Below are 26,555 nucleotides of genomic sequence, written 5' to 3'. Positions count from 1 at the left end.
GTTCACAATGCCACAAGGACACATGATCACTGCCCAGCCACCTTGAAATGGAAATACACACGATTAGCTTGACCATTAACCTAGCTGTCTTCAGGTACACGTACAGACATATAGCGACATGTTTACAACAATTAAATATTTTCTTATGTCATTACATAAATAATACATATATGTAGGACACTTACCAGATGCTCCCCAAACTTTTTGAAAAACTTTGTCATAAGTGCTCCTTGTTTTCATCTCCTCCCTCAAACGGAGGAGAAGATCCATTTTGGAGCCCTTTGAGTCAACGCCACATTCTTTTACAAGTTTCCTCAAGACATCAACCTGTGTAAAAGTAGATGCAACAACACCCATTAATTAAAAAGCAGGATACATCACCATAATCTACCTTGTGTTTTTGGCATTTAGTAAATAGCCAAATCTGGAGCGGTTTCAAAAACATCCAGCAGAGTAGGATGCCATTTATAGCAAATGTCCATAAATAAATAAAATGTTCAAGTGCATTGCTAATACATTTACATAAAATTTCAAAATTCATCTTCAAGTTCATTAGTTCACTTGACAGCCGTTCTTCTGAAATGTCAATATCTGCCTGTTCTACAACAGACTTCTTTGCTGTGAGTTTGGCATACTCTGTGTTGAGTACTTTTTTGCTGGCTCTGGTGAGAGACCCAATCCACGGTGCCCATTTCACATAGGAAGGTGAAACTTTACATGGATTCTCACGGTTACCTTTGTAGTTGAAAAACAAAAGCTCTCTTAAATGTTATTGCATTTAACAAAATTTATGGCAGTTAAAATTATATACAAAATCATCCATGGCACTAGAAAAGCATGCACATACATAATTAGGCCATTGTAGACAGATAGATAGATATTTTGGAAAACATTTCTAAATATGGCTGCAGAATCCTCCCTTTGCAGAAAAATGTATATCTATAACTTACTTTGTAAAAAGCCTCTGCAAACAATTTCTTGGTCAACAGATTGCCAAAATTCTTCAATGTCGACGTGACCTTCAAACTGTGGCGGGGGATCCTCAATATCACTCACTGTAAGACATTTTGCTCAAAATCAGTGTTATTTTGGTAGTACTAGTCATGTTAAGATAAGAGACCACTACCTACCTGGCATGCTAAAAACTCCCTTCTTGTGCAAGTCCATTATCACGACAGGTGGATGGACTCCACAGTGCACACATGAAAAATTGTAATTATGGTCGGTCAACGCCTCAAAGTGAAGATAACCATGAAGAAGGGAGTCATGGTTCGGATACTTTTTTTGGTTTGTCTGTTCCAAGATGTCCAAGGCCCTGCCAACTGCAGTGTGATTCTGTAATAACATTTGAAATTAGATCATGCCAGATTATTAGTCATGTTTGCTTTTCTCTTGACATTATGTGAGTGTTTACAAAACAGGATTTTTAGGGAGACACTTTAAGGGGAAGTGCATATTTATGCTTGCTTATATAGACTTCAAACTATCCAAATTCCTACATCACTGACTCTTTAAAATAATTATTAAAGTAGTACGTGAGAAAAACATGCAAGTCATGTGTTTATTAAAATAGGATGGGTGCATTAAAGTTGCATGAATGCAAAAGTGAAGATTACCTGTACAGACTGTCTCAAAAATAGGCAAAGATGCAGTGTTAATATTGTGTGGTCATTGAAATTGTGCAGCGCCTCGGCCCATTCCTGGTATCGGAAAAAACGACCACATACACCGCACCTTTTACAGTATGTGGTCACATCTATAAGGAAGGAAAAATAATACTGTATTCGTCATGGGTTCACTGTAGGTTTTAATTTAAATTAACTACTTAACTGGCCTGTACTTATGAAATAGACCAGATATCTTAAAATGTAAAACTTTAATTAGACTAGGCCATGTAAATATTAGGAAACAATAATGTATTGTTAAATTATACACACCTTCCAGTACGCCAGTAAACGTGACAATCTTTGCTTTTTGTGTAATTAAGATAAGTTCTGAAAGAGGGATCTTCCCTGGGCATACAGTGCAAAAGGTCTCAATTGGAATGAGGTGCTTGGGGAGTGTCTCCATATTCTGTGGTGAACAAACATCTTTTGGCAGAACTGCTGGCAATTTCTTGTTGTTCAGCAAGTAAAGGACAATTGCAGTCAAAGCATTTTTTTCAGGTGGATAGAGAAGAATTTCCTCAGTACTGTGTACATCTTGATGACCAGATTCTGCAAAGGTGTCAAACACATCACTGTCTGTACTACTGACTTTTAAGAAAAGTTCAGGTCGAGTCTGGTTCAAGTGCCATTTTGCAATGGACTTATGAGGACATGAATTCCTTGGCTTAGAGCATGGGCAGTGCCAAGTATTTCTTTTTTTGTCGAAACAAACAGTTACTCTCCCTAACCGAGAATAATATGAGGTGCATGTTTCCAAGACTGAGACACATATTTTCGATGTTCCATTACCTAATGAGCCACAGGTCAGCATTGCAGTTATAATGGTATATTCTACTCCAGAGCTTTACTCTAAATTATTACCACTTATCCTATTGTCAGAAATCACTTGTAAATATGATGTTATACCTCAAATTATTTGGTATCCTTCACTTTCTTTGGTACCAAATATCCTCATTACTTGTGTTTACTGGTAATTCTTTTCATCCCAGAGCTGACCCCCTATATTATTAGCAAGTATTGTAATTGTTAAAATTGTGTTTTTTTACAAGTGTTTTTTTTTTTACCAAAATTTAATTGGAAACCTGCATGTTAGTGTGTGTGTGTGTGTGTGTATGTATATATGTATTTGTATTTTTCTGTTATATTTCAGTGATCTGACATCTTGTTTTAATGACGGTTACAGTACTTTGAAATGTGGAATTAAAATGCCAAATGGAAATTTGTCTGGTTTGATCAATCATTATTCTTGATAAACTGCATGATATAAATATTAAAAATATATATAAGTGCAATAAGCGGCGGGACAGCTCGCTCGAAAATAGCGTTTGCCTCCGACGGGCCGCCGAAGGTCTGCCTTCGGTATAACGGCGGCGGAACGGCGGCTGGCCTGCGGGCCGGCCGCGGAACGAAGGCGGCTGCCGCTTTTAAAAAGCGGCTGCCGCCGGCGGTGCGCCGTCAAACGTGTTTGCGATTACGCCATTCTGACGCTTCTACTGCATCCGGAGCGCCGCCGGCGGTCCGCCGACTCATTGCTATCTGGGTCTTTACTCAGTGGGCACCTCTCAGACTCTGCTTTTTGCTTTCTAGCGAGACAGATTTTCTTTGTGTTGTCAGAAATCCACTTTCTTCCTACCATATCTGACAGAACTTCTTCCTTAAGTGTGATGTCTGGTTCAGATGAAATAGGACAGTATGATATCGACTTCACATGGATGCACTGAAACCCCATTAAGCCACTTCTTCTAGAAAATTCAGAATCCCGTTTGCATTGCTCTAGCTCACAGCTCACATTATGGTTGTTACCCCAGGTGCATTTCTGTACATGTATAGGGTTACTAAATCCAGAAAAAGTTCTTCCGACAGCAAAAATGCCATTATTACGGTCAATGCATTGGGATGGAAGATGGTGATTTTCCGTTACATCTGCATTTGCTGATGAGTGACGTCTTTGAATGTGTTTCTTAATATTTTTCTTGTTTACAATCAAATTACAGAACGTGCATGTAGTTCTTTTGGGCTTTGACTTGAGTATTTTTAGGTTATTCATACAGGTAGTTTGGGCTGGAGTTGATGAGGCAGGTGTGTCATCACTGTTAGAAAGTGTGATGACTGTTGGATAGCATGCAAAGGCACTGGATGGTTCACAGACACTGAAAGGTCCAGAGACACTGACGCTGGAGGGTTTACAGATGCTGACGCTAGAGGGCTCAGAGACGCTGACGCTAGAGGGCTCACAGACGCTGATGCTGGAGGCTTCACAGACGCTGACGCTGGAGGCTTCCCAGACGCAAGAGGCTGCAGAGACACTGACGCTGGAGGGTTCACAGACGCTGACGCTAGAGGGCTCACAGACGCTGACGCTAGAGGGCTCACAGACGCTGACGCTGGAGGCTTCACAGACGCTGACGCTGGAGGCTTCCCAGACGCAAGAGGCTGCAGAGACGCTGATGATGGAGGGTTCACAGACGCTGACGCTGGAGGCTTCCCAGACGCAAGAGGCTGCAGAGACGCTGATGATGGAGGGTTCACAGACGCTGACGCTGGAGGGTTTACAGACGCTGACGCTAGAGGGCTCACAGACGCTGACGCTGGAGAGTTCACAGACGCTGACGCTGGAGGGTTCACAGACGCAAGAGGCTGCAGAGAAGCTGACGCTGGAGGGTTCACAGACGCTGACGCTGGAGGGTTTACAGACGCTGACGCTAGAGGGCTCACAGACGCTGACGCTGGAGAGTTCACAGACGCTGACGCTGGAGGGCTCACAGACGCTGACGCTGGAGGGTTCACAGACGCTGACGCTGGAGAGTTCACAGACGCAAGAGGCTGCAGAGAAGCTGACGCTGGAGGGTTCACAGACGCTGACGCTGGAGGGTTCACAGACGCTGACGCTGGAAGGTTCACAGACGCTGACGCTGGAGGGTTCACAGACGCTGACGCTGGAGAGTTCACAGACGCAAGAGGCTGCAGAGAAGCTGACGCTGGAGGGTTCACAGACGCTGACGCTGGAGGGTTCACAGACGCTGACGCTGGAGGGTTCACAGACGCTGACGCTGGAAGGTTCACAGACGCTGACGCTGGAGGGTTCACAGACGCTGACGCTGGAGGGTTCACAGACGCTGACGCTGGAGGGTTCACAGACGCTGACGCTGGATGGTTCACAGACGCTGACGCTGGAGGGTTCACAGACGCAAGAGGCTGCAGAGAAGCTGACGATGGAGGGTTCACAGACGCTGACGCTGGAGGGTTCACAGACGCAAGAGGCTGCAGAGAAGCTGACGATGGAGGGTTCACGGACGCTGACGCAGGAGGCTGCAGAGACGCTGATGCTGGAGGGTTCACAGACGCTGACGCTGGAGGGTTCACAGACGCTGACGCTGGAGGGTTCACAGATGCTGACGCTGGAGGGTTCACATACGCTGACGCTGGAGGGTTCACAGACGCTGACGCTGGAGGGTTCACAGACGCTGACGCTGGAGGGTTCACAGACGCTGACGCTGGAGGGTTCACAGACGCTGACGCTGGAGGGTTCACAGATGCTGGAGGGTCCAGAAACACAGGGACCTGTTGACGTATCAGCTAACCCACATTTCTGCACATGGACCAAAAACAGATTTTTCCGAGTAATGATCCTTGCACAATAGCAGCAGTGATAATGATGACTTCTGCAACATCCACCGTGGCATCTGTACATTTTATACCCTATAAACAAATAGAAATCCAGGTTTACAAACTACTCATACATACTTTATCCTTATGGCAGAATTAAAACTGTACAGATATTACCATGGGAATGAAATGCTTAACATTACTAGTGGACAATTCAAAACATTTATTGAAACTGACAGATACCTCCATGTTTAACAGCTGTCTTCTCATGTGTTTGCATATGTGCCACAACATATGCATACTCTCCCATTTTGCTGCAGAACTGGCATTTGTAGTTTGGGGCTTCAAAAATTGGATTTTTTAACATACCTTCCCTACAAACTGTTGGATGAAGCTGGAAGAAAATAAAGTGAGAATTAAATTAGTTACACACATCAACATTTAATTTGCTGGTGAACAAGTACTTTAGAATTACTGGTATGGTACATTTATGCAAACATGCAACTAGTAGTCACAACTAAGAATCTTGCATTACTCTGAAGGCAGCGATGTGTGGGATATATGTGGGTGGAAATAAATAACGTTACACGTTGAATGTTACAGATTGGTCTCCCAAATTACCCTAATGTTTACCCTTAACTTTATTAGATATTGCACATGTTAAACATCAGTTCAAACAACCACTGATATTATTTTCTTATCGTTCAGCTAACGCTTAAGTAATTTTATTCTACATTTTAGTTCGACAAGGGTACCAAGGCAACGTTACGACGAATTTAGTGATTCATTGGGCTAGCTAGCTAGCTTATTTTATTCTTATTGCCCGTAGTGATCCTGCCTTCACATACTATCAGAAATTAGATATTTACAATTTCTGAAATCGTAATTACGAGCTCACTGCATTCAAGTTTTGAAATGGGAGGGTGTTCATGTCCATTTTCTTTTAACAAGAAACTCGACAATTCCGAGAGCACGTTAAGGCAGCATTATTAGAACGTAAAATAGTGCTTTCTTAACTTGCTAAGCGAGGACGGTTAAGTTTTAATAGATTATCAACTCTAGAAACAATACCAAAATGTGTTACTACAGTATGAAAATGTTATCTCGGGAAAATATTCTTACCGTTGTCTCTAAACGAGCTGCCATCTTGCCACCAAATACACATCTCGTTCTGACATCTCGTGTGGTTCGGTGTGATTTGGACAACTTCAAGTTACGCCCGACTTCAAGTTACGCCCCCTTCAAGTTACGCCCCCTCTCTTGCAGTCCGCAGACAGACCCATCTCGAACGCTGTCTCCTGTCATCTATCTTCAGCCACCTGTCATCCGCCTACAGCCTGCTGCTCTCTCGCCGTTCATCTACTAGACACAGACCTGTATTATCATCCAGCTAAGTCCTTCATCCATTCTATCACTCTGCCCCAAGCTCACCAGTCTGCATAACTGTTCGGATCCGTGCCACTGCTCAATAAAATTATTTACGTATCACTTGTCTGCTTACCTCTGTATCGTGACAGAAGACCACGCTGCACGTTCATCACTTCCGCACCCGGCAATTCCCCAATCATTACTTCACTCTCAGATTTCTTAAGACACTTCAAGGAAGTGTTTGGACAAACCTCTCACTGCTTGTTCTCTCCTGAACCTCGCTGTGTATCCTCCGCCATCAGTCACCCTACCAGCTCCTGAACCCATGCAGGTTGATTCCTACCATCTAACTCATGCGGAGTGTCAGTGGAGAATTCTCCAACTGTCTACTGTGGGAGAGGGTCATTATAACCGCCTGGCCGGTTCGACCACCACGCCCAGCGGTGAGTGCCATTCAACTTCCACCTCAAATAGACTCTTTATCCCGTACTACTGTATATGTCACCCTGCATTCTATTATTGTCAACGAACCGACTCGGCCGTCGGATATGACGTCACTTCCACACTTCAAGCGTTCTGGTATGTTTTGCGCGTCCGAGTCGGAGAAAAAACATGGACGCCACCCAGAAAGCTGTTGCTATGCTAGCACTAGCCGAGTACCAGGTGCTTATCAAAACGCAGCCATTTGAACTTCTAAAATTTTCACTTTATTTCATGTTTTAGTTTATCTTCTGTTAGCAACGCTAGCCACGTTAGTAACACCCGTTTGAAACGAGGCTTAATTCAATATTGCTCTCACAACAAGACCGATTCCCATACCCACAGGCAGTGATACGGACGCAGTAAGGTATTGCAGTAATACGAGTGATTAAAATCGTCATTTAAACAACCAAAGCGGTACGAAAACAATTCATACAAGTCACACAGGGCGCAGCCATCTTGGATTCCATATCGGAATTCTTGCTCGGTGTCCTCGCGGTTGTCCGACGTCCGAGCTGGGAAATCCGAGAAAAGGGGGCGTGTTGCTAGCCAACGTCTGTCTTCCTAGTCAGAACTCCGACACGGATAAATAATAGATGCACCATCATAACATAACCGCATTTGTGTTTCAGTACAAGCTCTCATCGACTATGATTCTGCGGGGAACTTAAATTTACCAATATTAGACACTGCTGCAAACATGTCATATATGCCATACCTATCCACAGCAATTTGTAGCTTTTTTATTTTTTACTTAATTAGTGACTGATTCATATAATTTCGTATGATCTCACTTGTTCGTATATGTACGATCTGTTTTAATCCAAATTATGGGTAAATTTAGGGGCGGGGTCAGCGTGGTCGTTTAAAATGAGATTCTTTTAAAAATTTGAGGTTTTTGTATGATTCAAATCGTATAAATTCATACAAAATCGCAACCTCGTAAAAAGTAAAATTTTCTAGTAAGATCAGGTTGGCCATACCTCTCACAGCAGACAAGTGCCTTTTTGTTTACATCATCAGCATCAGATCGGTTTCTGAGATCTGAAAATTGAGAGATTCCGATCGAATCATAATAAGCGTTTATCAGCCAATAGCGATCTGTAGCAGAGGAATCGGAGCACCGCTAGTTTTAGCTGTAGTGCGGTTATCTCTGTTTAATGGCAGGATTGCCAGGTTTGCGTAACAAAACCAGTCCAATTGCTATTCAAAACCTGCCCAATCAAAACCAAAATAAGCCCAATTGCATTCTGGGGGTTTCCCGGTAAAAAAAAAAATCACGTTTCCGGGGTAAAATTCGCATTGCCTTGAGGGGGTCGCTTCGACCCGCGGACTAAAAAAATACCACCCATGCACTCTAGTTAAACACCAATCGAATTTGTGAATTATAAACTTACTGACCAGGAGAATAGCCTGTATAAATTGGATGCGGCTACTCGCCCGAAGACCAAACAATCCCAATCTTATCTGTTTCGGCACCCCCCTACCAGCACTGGCCTTGGCCAAGGCCGCTGCTGGAACAACAACTCTCCCGGAAGAGCACTGCAGTGAGCCGCTCTTGCATTCCTTCCCCGACTCCTCAGACACCTGCTGATTGTTGACTCTGCCTGGGACATGATCAAGGTTGTCTCCATGGCAACTTGCTGTGTATCGCTATGACAATCCTGCGGACTGAGGCTCCTAGATTATGGTGCTGGCTTAGCGACTCTCTCCAGGCCTACACACACATGAACTTACACATACACAGATATGCACCTAACCCACACCCCATCCCACGCCTTCGCCGCTTCGTACCCCCAGTCTGACAGGCGGGTCTGTGACCAGCGCCATAATGGCTGCAGGACCGGATGCTGCTTGCCTGGGCTGGACTACCTCCATCCCCCACTCCCCACCATGTTGCAATGTCTTGTTTGTAGAGTGTACTGTTTATGTGCTTATGTTGCTGAGGTGTTTTTTCCTGTTCCCAGACTGTTCTCCTTACAGGAGCATAGTCTGGGGGTCGCCTTTTTTTCTCCTCACCTCTCCTCATGTCATGCTGTATTTTTTTCTCAAGTTGGCGCTGATATAGCAGCCTCGGTAACATCTTATTACCAAAGCAAATTCCTTGTATGTGCACAACACTACTTGGCAATAAAATTGATTCTGATTCTGATTCTGATTACAGTTGGGTCCCAATTAATGCCTCATTTTCTCCTAAGCACTACTGGGAAAGAAACAACTGCACTGCAGCTCTTAAAATATAATAATCTTCTTCCTCATAATTCATCATTCACAATGGCAAGTTTCATGTCAAAAACACTCTGGTTGGGGGGCCAAGATGGGAGCATGAGAGGTGGATGCTTTTGCTGATGCTCCTGCTCACTCAATATAGAATTCATAATTTGTTCAGTTGAGTACGCAATTTACTCGATTTTGGCAATGCAACCTGACGTACTATGTCATTAGAAACTTTTTGGCCTGATTCTTTTGTGAAAATGCCGAACCCAGCGAAGAAACTCGAGAAAAAGGATCTACCTGTGGACGCAGCTAGCGAGGATTCCCACACGAGCGACGATGTTGGCAAGCTTGATCCAGCGTTTTCCAGGGCGCTACAGGAGATGATTGAGAAAATCACAAAGCTGGGGTCGCTTTCGCAGACTATTCAATCCCATTCGCAACAACTTGAGCAAACGGCGGGCAGACTTAATGAAGCCGAGAACAGAATTGCTGAGGCCGAGTCGTTAGTCGATACTGCGAACGCAAGGCTTCAGTCTCTCGCGCGCCAAGTTTCGTCACTCACCGAACACCTGGATGATATAGAAAATCGAGGTCAGAGGAAAAATCTGCGCATCATTGGCCTCCCTGAAAATGCTGAAGGAACTAATCCGACCGCATTTCTTCAGTCTTGGATCCCAGAGTTCCTCGGCATCGAAACAAAGTCGGGGATGCTTAAACTGGAGAGAGCTCATTGCATCTCTATGACGAAAGCTGACGCCAGGGGTAGGCCTCGTCCGCTTATTGTTCACTTCCACAACTTTCAGGATAAGCAGCGGGTTGTGGATGCCAGCAGATGTGCGGCACAAAAAGGAGATCTGATGTACAACGGCTGTAAAATGTCATTCTATCAGGATTTTTCCGCTGCTGTTCAACTCAAACGGAAGGAGTTCTATGTGGCGCGGCAAAAGCTACAGCAGATGGGAGCTCAGTATGTCATGCTTTACCCAGCTAAACTCCGAGTTACCATCGGTAAAGCTACTAAAGTTTGTGAGTCCCCTGAAGAAGTTTTGGCCTTTATTGACTCGACATAGTGAACATTTTCTCTTGAATGGATATCTGAAGGTTTTAGGTAGGCTTTGTTTCCCGCCTGCCTCAGTGGTAGGTTGAATAAGTAATTTTAGTCCTGTTTGATTTCGTACTCTATAAATTGTCAATGAATGAGACAGGTTGCGTTAAAGTGGCTACTTGAGTTGTTTAGTGTGTGTTTATCAGCCATACTCTCTTTGAGGTCTGCACAGCAAGAGCCTTTTGCGCTGAACAGCGCTTTATTGTTGCGCATCGTTACCCTTGTTATGGGGGAAATACCCCTTGCAAAGGTATTGTTCGTCAACCCTTGCTAAATTCTCTGTATATCCCTCTGAAAAACTTATAATCAGAGGGGATTTTAACTGCCTGATGAACCCTTTGATGGACAAATGGCCTGTTAGAAATCCCTCTAATACTAAGCAGTCAAAGGCATTAGTAGCTATCTGTGAAGAACTAGACTATTTGGATGTTTGGCAAACTTTAAACCCCACAAAAAGGGACTTTACCTTCTATTCTGCCCCACACAAATGTCACACAAGAATTTACTATTTTCTCATTAATAAGCTGTTTTTGCAATCGGTCGCTGGCTGTGAGTTGGGTAACATTTTAGTATCAGATCATACCGCTGTATATAGGAAGGTGCTCTAACGCTAAAGACCGCAGCCACTAGAGTCAGTTGCTAACATGCTTCTTGAGGCCACGAGTGAGGTTTACACACACAGCCTTACTAGCCTATGTTACACTTGCATGACTGAAGTAGCTGCCCGAGAGGCTTTTTGAAGATGACTGCCAAGTGAAATGTCTTGCCTTAAAGCGACTTTGGTTAAACATGTCCATCTAGCCATGCGTTTACATAGAAAATACAGGGAAAGGTATTGCAGAGGAATGAAAAAAAAAATACAAACGGATAATAATATTAACAAGAAATGTTTTATCTATCACTGTTTTCATCCAGATGTATGTAAAGATCCAGATAAGTAAAAAACACATTCTTGGGACCAGAGATTGCCTGAATACGTGCAAGAATATGAAGCAATGACTGACCAAAAAAAAAAAAAAAAAAAAGAAAGAAAGAAGAAAACTGCCAGATCATTCACACAAACCAAACCAAGTGTCAAACAGCCATTGAAACACTGTTTAGTGTCAGAAGAGTTTTGCTACATGCAAAATCAAGGTGAGAGATTCATGTTGGATCTGAGGAGTTTGTCCACATCACAGACGCACAAAAAAAAACTAAAAAAACTAAAGCAGATCCAGCCTTGACAACATTCTCTCTTTTTCATCCTCATCCTCGTTCACCACCTCTTATACACACACTCTTCCTCCTCTCCCTCTTATATGGTTTCAATCCATTGTTGGTCAACATTTAGTGCAACATTTTGAGTCAGTTTTGACACTCTGAACTGACTTACGTACAGTTGGTTTGGTCTCATCAATATAAATAAGTGTGTACAATTTTGAGTCATTGTGTGTAAACAATGGCAACTGTGTTGTAATTGTGTGTAACTTTTGCCTGCCTGTGTTTAGTGTTTTGAAACAAAAGTGCATCACACTGCAAAATGTGTTTTAGTGAGTGAGAATGTGTTTAGAGTTTTGCAAAAAGAAAGAGTGATATATTCAACAAATTGGTTTAAGCTATATTGAGAATTTGGTTCAGAGAATGGGTTTTAGTGTTTTAGCAATTCAGAAAAAAGTCAATAATAATAAATGTGATCAGTGAAATGCCACTGTAACAACTGGTAAAAAAGCCAGATCGTTCACATGTACAGAGATAAGTGTCAGATGGACAGAAAGGTGCTGCAACACATTGCAACATTGATCACAACTGCTGCTTTCACTAGGTCAAACAGATCAAGCTGATAAATAGTGACGCAATTCACTGATCATATTTATGATTATTATTGTAGGCCCCAACTTTTTATTTTTCACAAGTAAATTACTATGTTTTTCAAAGATATTGAAAAAACACACAGCAGCATTTCTGATTTATTCTTGTTACAACTGCTGTAGTACAGTCGGTGAAATGAAAAGATGCTATTCTTAAAGCAATTTTTTTTATCATATTCAGTGAAATCGACACTATAATCCAACAGAACAACATAAATAAAGTGGTTTTAGAAAAAAGACCGAGCTTCTAACTCCACCTGGAGCGTGTTATTTGTTTTGGAAAAATCCACCCGTCCCGGATCATCGGGTCCAATCAGCGCAGGGGGGTGTGAGATCTGACTGTCAATCACAGGTCGTGCACACGCCACCCCTCGCGCACGTTACAATCACATGCACACGCTTGAAGTTCGTGCAGTAATGAAGAGTGATGGCGGAAAATATTCCAATTCCTCGGTTAACCTCAAGAGCTAGGGGGTCAAAAACAACACAGGAAAAGAGAACACCTGCTGAAAATAAAGAAGTAAAGAAAGAAAGTGCGTAAATAAACCAGGATCAACATCGGATTGGCATTTGAAAGGTGGAGAGATTTACGTGATTTAATTGGGTTCAAGCTGGATGCAGAGCTTGCAACATTTCTTATCCACGGGTAATTGTGCTTTATCAACCAGTTACTTTATTTCTTAGTGTTATGTTAGTAATTCCACAGGTAATTGTGCTTTATCAACCAGTACCTTTATTTCTTAGTGTTATGTTAGTAATCTAAGTATGTTTGCCCAAATGTATTGGTATGGATAGCTAACGTTAGCACTTATTGGGCAGGTTCGTTTGTTTGCATTGAAATCCGTGTGAATGTAACGTTAGGTGGATAAACATGTCCAGATGAAGGGATTAAGTTCGGCTTTTATGAAGAATCAATGCTACTCTATCTTTCTTACGAGAGTAAGAACAGTAGTAAAGCTACTGTTATTGTATGCGCTATCTTACTAGCTCTGATATATAAGCAGTAGAAAAATGTACAATGACCATGTCTGCCACATACAGCAATAGCGTTTCAGACAGATGATGGTGTTTATTTACGTTTATTTGGTGGGTAATCCATTTCATAACAATCTACACCAAAATGACAAAACAACAATAACAAAATACTTCATGGTGTTGATGGATGCTGATGAGACGGGCGCGTTCACAGAAAATCTGGTGCACTGGCCCTGACGAGCACGAAGCCACGAACTCGGTGGGAGGGTATTCGTTGATAGTGTGGGAGGGGCATGAGAGTTGTAAACATTCAACATTTTGCCTAAGTCCACTCAATCTGCAGACTTGCCGACTGGAGCTTTAATCTAGAATGAAATACTGATTTATGTATGCTTTCTGAGTGAGAATTGATGCCAGTTTTATGCTGGAACGAGCTTATTTTGAGCTCTTGTTGGTTTAGTTGAGTTTTGGAGGTGAACAATGAGTGTCATCCACATTTTGTGTTTGTGACCATTAAAGAAAAAACATTATTCAGCGAGTCAGAATCTGATAAGCCTAATGGAAAGAGCTGTGGAAACATGTCTGTTGTTTAACAGTGACAAGTGTATCATCAAGCAGCAGAGCATATTATTCTTTGGCAACTTCTACACAGACAAATACATTGTACCAGCTAAAGTCCACGATATACAAACAATGCCTATCCAGCAGTCATCCTCACACTGAAGTAGAGACATCACAGAGAGACATTGGTGTAAAAGACAACAGGCCCGTTGCTTTCGGTTCAAAGACACTCATTCAATGTTAGTCAAACAGGAGATTATTAGAACTGAGACTGTAAAAGAACAGTTCATTACAAAAAAATTTACCAAAGGGATAGTTCACCCAAAAATAAAAATTCTAAATGCTTTACTCACCCTCAAGCCATCCTAGGTGATTATGACATTCTTCTTTCAGACAAACACAATCAGAGATATATTTAAAAATATCCTAGTTCTTCCAAGCTTTATAATTTAATAATAATTTAACAATTTAATAACTTTAAAAGTCCACTGGAGGCAAGTAGTAGTGAGAACCCAAATGCAATTATTCTAAAACATGAGCAAACATAAAACAAAGGCATGACGAGGCATGGAACTCAAAACAAGAACATAAACTTAAACGACATTACAGAAAACATTCAATACCCAACAAAGACACAGGGCAAACATGAGGCCCCAGTCCCAATTCGCATACTATCCGTCCTAAATAGTATTCGAAAATAGAATTAGTACGTCCCAAATCGTAGTATGTTGAAATGAGTTTTCCAAAGATACCCGGATGGTCTTCTATTTCCGGTCAGAATCCGAAGTGCAGATCGATGCACACGCTAACGGCTAATATTGCCCAAAACCCATCGTGCGTTGGACGAGGATTCGGTTAGAACTACAAACACAAGTGAAAAGTGTTAAAAAACTACAGACATGGAGGACGCGCGAGTCCGGCGGTTATGTAGAGAGGTTTAGATAAAGGGGTTGAGTGATTAATTATCAGTATCTAACCTGACGAAAATGTATTTATTCAACGTTGTCTACATTATATTGCATCTGCAGCAGCATTGTGAACTTTTGTAAAGATACATTTAGCCATTACCTTTTAAATGCATCATTATATTCAAATTGCAAACACACGAGGAGAGTCTCAGCATGAAATACCCACGACTGGCAGATGAACGTGTTCTCCGAAATGGTAGGAAATAAAATTAGATTGAATGGAGGATTTTAACTGCGACAAGATGATTGACAGGGAAGTTTACGGTGACAGGATGATTGACAGGGCAGTTCACGGTGACAGGATGATTGACAGGGCAGTTCACGGTGACAGGATGATTGACAGGGCAGTTCACGGTGACAGGATGATTGACAGGGCAGTTCACGGTGACAGGATGATTGACAGGGCAGTTCACGGTGACAGGATGATTGACAGGGCAGTTTACGGTGACAGGATGATTGACAGGGCAGTTTACGGTGACAGGATGATTGACAGGGTGGTTTACGGTGACAGGATGATTGACAGGGCAATTCACGGTGACAGGATGATTGACAGGGCAGTTTACGGTGACAGGATGATTGACAGGACAGTTTACGGTGACAGGATGATTGACAGCGCAGTTTACGGTGACAGGATGATTGACAGGGCAGTTCACGGTGACAGGATGATTGACAGGGCAGTTTACGGTGACAGGATGATTGACAGGGCAGTTCACGGTGACAGGATGATTGACAGGGTAGTTCACGGTGACAGGATGATTGACAGGGCAGTTCACGGTGACAGGATGCACGCAACAGATCTGTCCATTAAAGATGACGTGATAGTATGTCCCAAAGCTTGCCTACTCTTTTGCTACACACACAAAAGTATGTACTTTTTCTTCACAAAAAGAGTACATACTTTTAGGTCAAAGTAGCCTATAAGTGTTAGGGAAAAGAACAGGAGGATGCAAGTTGCAAGTAAAAATCCAGTTTAATGAAGAATAGTCAGATGAATGGCACAGGTCGGGACAAACACTCGGTTGGTAGGTGAAGCAGGGACGAGATGGCGATCCGGTGATGGTGCTGTGGTGAACGTGCTCGAGGAAACCCATGAAACGTGGAACATCCAGAAGACACGAGGAACAGACGAAAATCCACAAGAAGAACTCAACAGACGAGGCACGAGAACAGGACCAACACCGAGGAACAACCACAACGATCTGACAACAAGAGAGAGAAAATGCTGGGTATATAAAGGAACTGGAATTTATGACAGCTGGTGACACTAATCAACACAATGAGTAACCACACCCACACAATTACACTCACGCAGACACTTTAGCATGAGACAGCCGATTTATGAACCGTGACAGTACCCCTCCTCCTAAGAACGCCTCCTGGCGTTCTCAGACTCCCTTACCTGTCGATTGTAATCATCGATAAGGGAGTGATCCAGGATGTCTCTAGCAGGCACCCAACTTCTCTCCTCCGGACCGTAACCTTCCCAGTCCACCAAGTACTGAAATCCGCGTCCCCTCCGTCTCGAGTCCAGAACACAATGTACCGAATAAGTAAGTTCCCCATCTACGAGTCGCGGCGGGGGGGGGAACAGGGGCGGGCGGATTAATGGGCGAATAAAACACGGGCTTGACCTTAGATACGTGAAAGGCGGGGTGAATTCTCCTGTACGCTGGAGGGAGTTTGAGTCGGACTGTCACCGGACTAATAATCTTGGTGACAGGGAACGGGCCGATAAATTTGGGAGCTAACTTGTTAGAAACGGAACGGAGCGGAATATTTCTTGTAGAAAGCCACACCTTTTGACCCACGACGTATACGGGAGGCCTTGACCGGTGGCGATCGGCCCTGGCCTTCATGCGCCCCCCCGCTTGGAGTAGAGTCTCACGGGCTCTAGTCCAAGTGTGGCGGCACCTCTGGACGAAAGCGTGAGCGGAGGGGACCGCGACTTCGGACTCCAGACTCGGAAAAATTGGTGGCTGGTAACCTAAACTACACTTAAACGGAGAGAGGCCCGTAGATGACACTGGTAACGAGTTATGGGCGTACTCCACCATAGACAGTTGTTGACTCCAGGATGAAGGATTCTTGGCTACCAAACATCACAACATTCTCTCAAGATCTTGGTTGGCCCGCTCAGACTGACCATTGCTCTGGGAATGATAATTCGAAGACAGACTGACCGTGGCCCCCAATAACTTACAGAACTCCAGCCAAAATTTTGACACAAATTGGGAACCCCTGTCAGAGACCACGTCCGTCGGGAGGCCATGTAACCGAAATACGTGATCTATGACTGTGACCGCTGTCTCCTTGGCTGAAGGTAATTTGGGCAAGGGGATGAAATGTGCCGCCTTCGAGAACCGGTCCACTACGGTTAAAACAACCGTCATGCCCTTGGAGGGCGGGAGGGCGGTGACAAAATCTAGCGCGATGTGGGACCAGGGTCTCGAAGGGACAGACAGCGGTCGAAGTAACCCATCCGGAGGTCGGTTAGATGTCTTACCGGTGGCGCAGGCTGAGCAGGCCAAGACAAAATCGTGAATATCGCGAGCCATTAATGGCCACCAGAATCGTTGCTTAACCAAATAACTGGTGCGAGTCACTCCTGGATGACAAGCCACGTTGGAGCAATGACCCCATCGAATAACGTCAGACCGTAACCCCTCCGGAACAAACAACCGATTCGGTGGGCAACCGGGCGGAGGCATTACCCCTTCTAAGGCCGTCTTGACCCTCGACTCGACCTCCCATACGAGTGTGGAGATAACTACTTTCTCAGGTAAAATACACTCGGGAGTCACCGGGCGTTCGGATGGATCAAAAATACGAGATAAAGAGTCGGGTTTGATGTTTTTAGAACCCGGGCGGTACGAGAGAACAAAGTCAAAACGTCTGAAAAAAAGTGCCCACCGAGCCTGCCTGGAGTTGAGTCTTTTAGCAGATCTAATATATTCAAGGTTCTTGTGATCGGTCCAAACGATAAAGGGTACCCCTGAACCCTCTAACCAATGACGCCACTCCTCCAACGCTAACTTGACCGCCAACAACTCTCTGTTACCAATGTCATAGTTACGTTCGGCAGATGATAATCGATGAGAAAAAAACGCGCAGGGATGCATCTTGTCGTCTGAGGAAGTGCGTTGTGAAAGCACTGCTCCTACTCCCACCTCTGACGCGACGACCTCCACCACGAACTGACGTGTGGGATCAGGGGTGACAAGAATGGGAGCCGAAACGAAGCGACTCTTGAGGTTGGTGAACACTGCTTCGGCAGTGTTTGACCACCTGAACGTCGTTCGGGGGGAGGTCAAGGCAGTCAGAGGTGCGACTAGTTGGCTGAAATTACGAATGAAACGCCGGTAAAAATTGGCGAACCCCAGAAACCGCTGTAGGGCCTTACGGGAATCTGGACTTGGCCAATCTACCACAGCCTTAACCTTGTCAGGGTCCATGCGCACTCCCTCAGAGGAGATGATGTACCCTAGAAAGGGAACAGACTGTGCATGAAACGCGCATTTCTCCGCCTTGACAAAAAGCCCATTCTCTAACGGTCTCTAGAGCAGCCTTTCTCAAACTTTTTTCAGTCAGGGCACCTTTCAAAAGTGCATAAAATCTCAAGGCACCCCAGTGTAAAATATAATTTAAAAACACTGCATAACCCAAATGTAAATGCAAATGTCCTGTTTATTTAGACAGAACAGTAATGAACAGAGCATAATACGAACTGTAAATAACAATAACAATAATAATAACAACTTTATAGCACCTTTAAAAACACAGGTTTGCAAAGTAATTCACAAAATAATTAATCAGAGACACAAATGCCATAAAACTGTAAGAGGTGGACCGCCCAATACAAGAACCCAACAACAAATCCAGACCAGGAGAACTAAAATGAAGTGCAGGATGCAGTTAAAATAAAATAAAAAGGGGCAGACATGAAAAATATATATATACAATACGATAAGAAAAAGATGCATGTTAAAAAATGCACCAGAGATAAGCAGGAATGTTTTTCCATATAGTGCTTGTTTTCATCCGTGCCATGCGCATGCACACACACCCACATACACATACACCCACACACACAAACAATAATCCACAACGAGAGAGGGAGAAAGATCTACATGCGCGCATGCAGCGCGCATACGCGCTCACACAAGCCGGGGGTGGGGGTGACCACAATCAATGAGAGACGAGAGCCTGGTGCGACGCACACAGCCGCCCTATCCTGGCAGAGATGGATGAGAGGCAGACACGGAGCTCCTGGTCCACAGTCCTCAGTCGCTCCCTGTACTTGTTCTTGATGTACGTCAGGCTTGAAAAGCTCAGTTCGCACAGATAAGTTGTGGAGAAGGGTAGCAAAATAGCAAAATGGGTGCTCGAGCCCCTGCCCCATTTAAAAATAAATTAAAAGTGCCCTTCTCAAACATATATCAATGATAATATTGTGGTCAATAAAAAAAAAATTGTATTTGCTTATACTTAACATGACAATGTGTACAAAACTAAAGTGGCCTAAATTCACGTTTATTTTTACGTTTCTGTCAGTCTGAGGTGTTGTTGCTATAACGCGTTGCTATGGGTTGCGTCACTTGCGTCAAGTTGTGTGTGTGTCTTGCACGGATTTTTATGGTTAATTTTATATATATATATTTATCTAAAATGAATTTACAATTTTATTAATACGTTCATATGTTTAAAAAGAAGAAGAATGTATTTATGTAAACTCAAATATATTTATGAAATGTCAGATTTTTTTTTTTTTTTAGCCTACGTAATTTTTTGGCGGCACCCCTGACACAGTCAGGGGGCACCCCAGTGTGCCGCGGCACCCACTTTGAGAAAGGCTGCTCTAGAGCAGCCTTTCTCAAACTTTTTTCAGTCAGGGCACCTTTCAAAAGTGCATAAAATCTCAAGGCACCCCAGTGTAAAATATAATTTAAAAACACTGCATAACCCAAATGTAAATGCAAATGTCCTGTTTATTTAGACAGAACAGTAATGAACAGAGCATAATACGAACTGTAAATAACAATAACAATAATAATAACAACTTTATAGCACCTTTAAAAACACAGGTTTGCAAAGTAATTCACAAAATAATTAATCAGAGACACAAATGCCATAAAACTGTAAAAGGTGGACCGCCCAATACAAGAACCCAACAACAAATCCAGACCAGGAGAACTAAAATGAAGTGCAGGATGCAGTTAAAATAAAATAAAAAGGGGCAGACATGAAAAATATATATATACAATACGATAAGAAAAAGATGCATGTTAAAAAATGCACCAGAGATAAGCAGGAATGTTTTTCCATATAGTGCTTGTTTTCATCCGTGCCATGCGCATGCACACACACCCACATACACATACACCCACACACACAAACAATAATCCACAACGAGAGAGGGAGAAAGATCTACATGCGCGCATGCAGCGCGCATACGCGCTCACACAAGCCGGGGGTGGGGGTGACCACAATCAATGAGAGACGAGAGCCTGGTGCGACGCACACAGCCGCCCTATCCTGGCAGGGATGGATGAGAGGCAGACACGGAGCTCCTGGTCCACAGTCCTCAGTCGCTCCCTGTACTTGTTCTTGATGTACGTCAGGCTTGAAAAGCTCAGTTCGCACAGATAAGTTGTGGAGAAGGGTAGCAAAATAGCAAAATGGGTGCTCGAGCCCCTGCCCCATTTAAAAATAAATTAAAAGTGCCCTTCTCAAACATATATCAATGATAATATTGTGGTCAATAAAAAAAAAATTGTATTTGCTTATAATTAACATGACAATGTGTACAAAACTAAAGTGGCCTAAATTCACGTTTATTTTTACGTTTCTGTCAGTCTGAGGTGTTGTTGCTATAACGCGTTGCTATGGGTTGCGTCACTTGCGTCAAGTTGTGTGTGTGTCTTGCACGGATTTTTATGGTTAATTTTATATATATATATTTATCTAAAATGAATTTACAATTTTATTAATACGTTCATATGTTTAAAAAGAAGAAGAATGTATTTATGTAAACTCAAATATATTTATGAAATGTCAGATTTTTTTTTTTTTTTAGCCTACGTAATTTTTTGGCGGCACCCCTGACACAGTCAGGGGGCACCCCAGTGTGCCGCGGCACCCACTTTGAGAAAGGCTGCTCTAGAGCACTCGTCTGACATGTTGAACGTGTTCCTGGAGAGACGAAGAAAAAATCAATATGTCATCCAGGTAAACATATATGAACTGATCTACCATGTCTCTCAACACGTCATTAACGAGTGCCTGGAAAACCGCTGGGGAGTTGGAAAGTCCGAAAGGCATAACCAAGTATTCACAGTGCCCCCTAGGGGTGTTAAAAGCAGTTTTCCATTCATCCCCCTTCCTGATGCGAACCAAATGATATGCATTACGTAAGTCCAATTTCGTGAAAATGGAAGCTCCCTGCAACCTCTCGAAAGCTGAAGACATCAACGGTAAAGGATAGGAATTCTTTATCGTGATGTTGTTCAGTTCTCGGTAGTCAATGCAAGGTCGCAGAGAACCATCTTTCTTCCCAACGAAAAAGAACCCCGCCCCCGCAGGAGAAGAGGAAGGCTGAATGAACCCAGAGGCCAGAGAATCAGAAATATATTTCTCCATGGCCTCCCTCTCGGGAACAGAAAGAGAGTAAAGTTTGCCCTTAGGCGGAGATTTACCTGGCAGTAGGTCTATCGCACAGTCATAGGAACGATGCGGAGGGAGAGTAGCAGCACGAGACTTACTGAACACCTCCTTCAGGTCGAGGTACTCCGCGGGCACGTTAGACAAATCCACTGCCTCACTCTGAAACACAGAACCAGACACAGAGCCTTCTCCCTGTCGCAGTTCGGCGAGTAATCTGGCCGCCTCCTTACCCGCCACTGCACGATCGAATACTCTCTTCGTCTCATCGGAGAGTGCCTGGAACGAGGTGCAGCAGTTGTCTCCGTTCTCCCACACCGCCGTTCCCCAAAGCGCTGCTCTTCCTGACAGCAAGGTTAACACAAATGCCACTTTAGCCTGTTCACTCTGAAAAGTGCGTGGCTGTAGAGCAAAATGCATGGAACATCTCGTGAGGAACGCTCTACAAAACTCCGGTTCGCCAGAATATCCCTCCGGTGTAGGTAGGCGTGGCTCTGGTCTCTCCGTTGCTGCACATGCCAGAGGTGGGGGAACGGGCGGTGTGGGGGGCGCAGTGGGAGTCCGTAGAAGTTGTACCTGTTGGGTGAGCTCGGACACCTGCTTCACGAGTGCTTGCACTGCACGACCTGTGCCCGAGATGCTTTCTTCTTGCTGGTCCATACGTGAGATACTGTGAGAAATGAAATCGTTGAGCTGGGACGTGCTTGCTGCATCCATGGTTTTGGTCAGATCGTTCTGTTAGGGAAAGGAACAGGAGGATGCAAGTTGCAAGTAAAAATCCAGTTTAATGAAGAATAGTCAGATGAATGGCACAGGTCGGGACAAACACTCAGGTGGTAGGTGAAGCAGGGACGAGATGGCGATCCGGTGATGGTGCTGTGGTGAACGTGCTCGAGGAAACCCAGGAAACGTGGAACATCCAGAAGACACGAGGAACAGACGAAAATCCACAAGAAGAACTCAACAGACAAGGCACGAGAACAGGACCAACACCGAGGAACAACCACAACGATCTGACAACAAGAGAGAGAAAATGCTGGGTATATAAAGGAACTGGAATTGATGACAGCTGGTGACACTAATCAACACAACGAGTAACCACACCCACACAATTACACTCACGCAGACACTTTAGCATGAGACAGCCGATTTATGAACCGTGACAATAAGTAGGCGAATTGGGACTGGGTCGAGGGCTTAAATACACTGACTAAATACAAGACAAGGAACGCCTGTGAACAATGATCAGACGATTAACCAATGACAAGACACATGGCAGGATCACATGACAAACAGGGAATCACATGACAAGACACAGAAACATGACAATGACAAGAACAAGAAACAAAACCCAAAACGTGACAATAATAGTAGTGAATTGGGGGCGAGATTTTGAAGGCCGAAAAAAAGGCATTCATCATAAAAATAATCGATACTGCTTCCGGGGGTTAATAAAGGCCTTCTGAAGCGAAGCGATGGGTTTTTGTAAGAAACATATCCATATTTAAAACTTTATTAGATAATATAGCTTCCAGCAGGCAGCCGTACGCAGCGATTTGCGGCGGAAGAATGACCTTTGACCCGACGCATGAAGCATTGACGAACCCTCCATTCACTCCCATTATAAAGCTTAAAAGAGCAAGGGTAGTTTTATTTAAATATAACTCAGATTGTGGTTGTCTGAAAGAAAACAGTTATAGAATGGCTTGAGGAGTAAATCCATTTAATAATACTTCTGCAAGGGTGTTTCTAATGCAATGGCTAAGAGAGTGAAGAAGAAAAAAAAGAAAAGAAAAAAATATATATTGTATGCATTGAATTTGTGACAGCAATTTATATTATTTTACATTGTTAATTATTAATTTAACAATGTAAGATCATATTTCATTTTCATATTTATTCCCGAGCATTATTTGGGGCCCAAGGCAATTGTCTGCCTTAAATCCATTTCCTTGGATAGCTTTATTGGAGGAACCCATGACAGTTTTAGAGTTCTTGGAGGAATTATTATTAATTATTATATTTATTATATATTATTAATTATTATTTGTTATATTTCTTATTGACCATTTTGAGGAAGTCCAACATACCGTACATGGTGAGACACACAAAGATGCTCAGTGACATTATTTAAGGAGTCAGTTTAAAAGTGTGAACCATTTTAATTGGTCTTTTCATGGTGTTGAAGAAGAGGGCTGGTCGAGTGTCAGAATAAAAAGCATCTTCTTCCTCTTCCTCATCACTCCTGCTTCCCTGCAGACTCACACAACATCTCTGAACCTTCTGATCTCAGCAACGAATAACATGGTAAGTCATAGCTGTCAGTTAAATGTTACAAGACTTCTAGAGGTAGCAGTAGGCTACAATGAGAATAGAATTAGGGGTGGGCGATATACAGGTAGACACGATTAACAGGTAGACAATAGGCTTGTTTGAGATTAGCAAAATCTGTGCAGAACCGATCACCGGTGATCACCGCGAGATGAATGCCGAGATGCATAATATATTTATATATATTATGTCTTATAATATACATTATAATATATCTTATAATATATATAGCTATAACCCCACTGGGTGGGGTTGTTACAATAATTTGACGCTGGGAATGAAAGGACATGTTTTTAAATTGACCAAATTAAGTTTGTTGATGTATCTTTCACATTCTATGGCAGGCAGGGTGGACATATAATTACTTGACATGTTTAATATTAGTGATTTCTTAAAGGCATAGTTCACCCAAAAATGTAAGTTCTGTCAGTAATTACTCACCCTCATGTTGTTCCAACCCCGTAAGACCTTCGTTCATCTTCGGAACACGAATTAAGATATTTTTTTATTAAATCTGAGAGCTGGATCACTCGTCTATATATAGGCTTCTAAGGGATTTAAACTTGCCAGCCCCTAAAAGTTATTAAAGACATAGTTAAAATAGTCCAAATGACTACAGTGGCTCAATCTTAAGTTTATCAAGCGACGAGAATACTTTTTGAGCGCAAAAACAAACAAAAATAACGACTTTATTTCAACTATTAATTTCCTTCTCTGTGGGCCTCGAGTCAGTTCACTAGTGTAACAGCGTACGCTTCTGTTGTTGTACGTCAAACGCATCACACACATGACCAGCGTCGGCCAATAGTGAGCCTACGTGTGACGTAGCTCTATGCTATCACACTACGTTAACTGACTCAAGCTTTATGTTGTTTTATCAATCTAGAAATACATGGCTTCACTCAGAGGACTGCTCCTGATTTTTCTTTTAACTCAAAGTGCTAAGCCACAAACTGTGGACATTCATACTCTTGGTCGTATTGTACAATTCTTTGATGATAAGTAAGTATGCCTGTAAATGAAATATAAGCAATAAAGAAAATAAAAGTATGAAAACTGTCTGCTTGAGTTTAATGTTGTGTATGTTTTCCAGCTATCAAACTTTAAGTGTGGAAAAGCATCCACAGCAATATGCTGTTGCCATCAATGTAGATCCGACTCAATGTGAAACGAATTTCGTGCCTACAAATAACAACTTTCTGCGAGGGGAGGATGCCAATAACGTGAAGAATTCCCGTCCACTTTACCAAGGCGAAGAGCTCATTGTAGCAGGTGTTAAAAAGATGAAAGACTACAGTATACACGCAGAGCGTCTGTTACTCATCCCTACTGAAGGCATTCCCATTCCACCCATGACAGACCTGTTGAATAAAAGAAATGGGAAGCACTGTACGATCTTCTACACCTACAAATCTCCCTGTATTAAATCTTGCCTTGATGAGAAGGGCGAATATAACATTCTGCCCGGCCTGGAGAACTGGAGCAAACACAATTCAATAAAAGCATTTGTCTTTAAGCATATCTTTTGGGGTCAGAAAAATATAGACATTCTTACAGAGAACTTCAAGAAGATTGTGGCTCATGTTCCTCTCTTCCGCTGTGTGAGTGAGAATGAGTGTTATCCTTGTAAAGGGGAAGGAAACACTCCCATAGACGCGCACTGTCTGCCTCCTCCTCCTCCAAAAGTGATCTAACTGCAGTAACGTTCCCCTCTTTCCCATGTGATTCTGTGTTAGTGAGATCTATTATCCTTTGTTTTGATAATCAGTATGCTTAGATGAAGTAGTAAAATGCATTTAAAAAATAATCTTGCTTCCAACTTGACCAAATAAAATACTTCTGCTTGGCAAACTTTGTGTTTGTGTTTTTTTTCCCCCAAGATGATGTGGGTCATAAAAAGTCAAAAGGGCGAGTCATAATGCAAAATGTGGTTTATTGTGAACACTGCAGATTTATGGGTGTTTGTATTTATATGTATTTATTTGAGATCTCAGGTGCATTGTTAACATTACTGACAAGAAGGAAAACAAGCTTTATGCAGCTGTCGGGGTGAACGAAGACAGACACAGTGGGTGCCGGCATCAGGAGTCGGAGATGAGTTTATTTTACAAGCAAAACAGAAATCGCTTTCTAGGTAGCAAACTGGAAAAAAGTGGAAAATTAGGCTAAGTGCAGTACAGAAAATAAATATAGACTACGAGAAAAAGCAGATACACCAATTGATGATGACCGCAACAGCTTTCAGTGATGTTAAAGTTTTAGACACTAAGAGTGAGAGTTTAATGCATGACTGTATCGACTGGTAAAAAAAAAAAAAAGCCTTGCAGATCCTTCACATGGACCAAACCGAATGTCAAACAGTGTTGCCGTATCTCTCCATGAGCAAACTCTGATCTAACAGACCGCTCTCCTCAGAAAGGAAAATCACTGGCCACTTTATTAGGTTCACCTTGCTAGTACAGGGTTGGACAATTTTGCCTTCCGAACTGCCTTAATTCTTTGTGTCATAGATTTAATTCCTCAGAGATTTTGGTCCATACTGACATAATAGCATCACGCAGATTTGTCAGCTGCACATCCATGAATGTGAATCTCCCGTTCCTCCACATCCCAAAGCTGCTCTATTTGATCGAGATCTGGTGACTGTGGAAGCCATTTGAGTTTAGTGAACTCACTGTCATGATCAAGAAACCAGTTTGAGATGATTTGAGAATTATTTTTCTGTTTTATCATGTTTTCTGCTGGTTGTTTTTCGTGTTTTTTCATGTTTTTC

At 42.9% G+C, this 26,555-nt stretch overlaps 2 long non-coding RNA genes across 2 annotated transcripts; one reads left to right on the top strand and one right to left on the bottom strand.

Moving 5' to 3' along the window:
• Positions 1 to 567: 567 nt before the first annotated feature.
• Positions 568 to 2,424, bottom strand: LOC143715365 (uncharacterized). Its single transcript, XR_013195727.1, has 5 exons — positions 1,938 to 2,424; positions 1,617 to 1,756; positions 1,131 to 1,335; positions 951 to 1,055; positions 568 to 735 (listed from the first exon to the last, which is right to left on the bottom strand). It is a non-coding gene; the product is annotated as an uncharacterized LOC143715365 (long non-coding RNA).
• A 22,256-nt stretch (positions 2,425 to 24,680) lies between these two features.
• LOC143715367 (uncharacterized) lies at positions 24,681 to 25,633 on the top strand. Its single transcript, XR_013195729.1, has 2 exons — positions 24,681 to 24,784; positions 24,876 to 25,633. It is a non-coding gene; the product is annotated as an uncharacterized LOC143715367 (long non-coding RNA).
• The last annotated feature ends 922 nt before the right edge of the window (positions 25,634 to 26,555 follow it).

Source organism: Siphateles boraxobius, unplaced genomic scaffold, assembly GCF_051911475.1.
Source record: "Siphateles boraxobius isolate OS27281-9 unplaced genomic scaffold, OSU_SipBor_1 6, whole genome shotgun sequence".
In the NCBI taxonomy this organism is placed as follows: Eukaryota; Metazoa; Chordata; class Actinopteri; order Cypriniformes; family Leuciscidae; genus Siphateles; species Siphateles boraxobius.
The sequence above is the reverse complement of the archived record's forward strand: the minus strand, read 5'-3'. Positions and strand labels throughout refer to the sequence as shown.